Consider the following 771-nt stretch of genomic DNA (forward strand, 5'->3'; position numbering starts at 1 on the left):
GGGTGGGGAAAGGGGAGGAAAAGAAGGGCTGATCTTGCGGAGGGCCTAAGAAGGTTGCGCGAGACAAAATCAGCCAGCGGGGTGAAGGGTGCGCGCGGCCGCTGCGGAGGTTGCCAGAGCGGCTTTGTGCGCCTGCGCAAGGGGGAAGAGGCGGGGCGCGAGGTGGGCTTCTGCGCCTGCGTAGAAGCCGGTCTGAGGCGAGGTTTCTCAACCGTTCCGGAAGGGTGCCCGCTTCCTGAGCCCCCAGAGCGCGTGCGCGAGTCTTTCCCTTCCTCCAGGGAAAGTACTGCATTCCCGACCGTTAAGCTAGGCCGCCCTCTCCTGGTTGCCGTGGCAACCGCACAAGCGCGCCCGCCCCACCCACCCACCCGCCGCGCAGGCGCAGCAGGCGACGTAGCGGACACTTCCGGGAGGCAGATAATTTCGCTTTACCGCCTCCTGGCGGAAGCCTACGGTCAGAGATTCCCCGTTCCCCTCGTTGGCCGCCTCCGCCAGAGGTTTCATTCAGACCCGCCTCCTGCCTCCGTGCCTCTAGTCCAAGTAGCCCAGCGGGTAGTGCTCACGCCTTTTTTCCGGAGCTCTGCCCCTCCGAGATCCCCAGGGCACAGCTCCTTCTCCCCTCCCACCCCTGTCTCCGGGGAGCTAATTACACCCTGTCTCCCCAACCTCACCGTTTCCCGCCTGACCGTCCGTGCCCCGGAACCCCTCAGAGCCTCCGTCACCGTCTTCGCGGCAACGGCCACCCCCTCCCAGGAAAAGGCCAGGGCCCAG

The sequence above is a fragment of the Phocoena sinus genome, chromosome 19, assembly GCF_008692025.1.
Source record: "Phocoena sinus isolate mPhoSin1 chromosome 19, mPhoSin1.pri, whole genome shotgun sequence".
NCBI lineage: Eukaryota > Metazoa > Chordata > Mammalia > Artiodactyla > Phocoenidae > Phocoena > Phocoena sinus.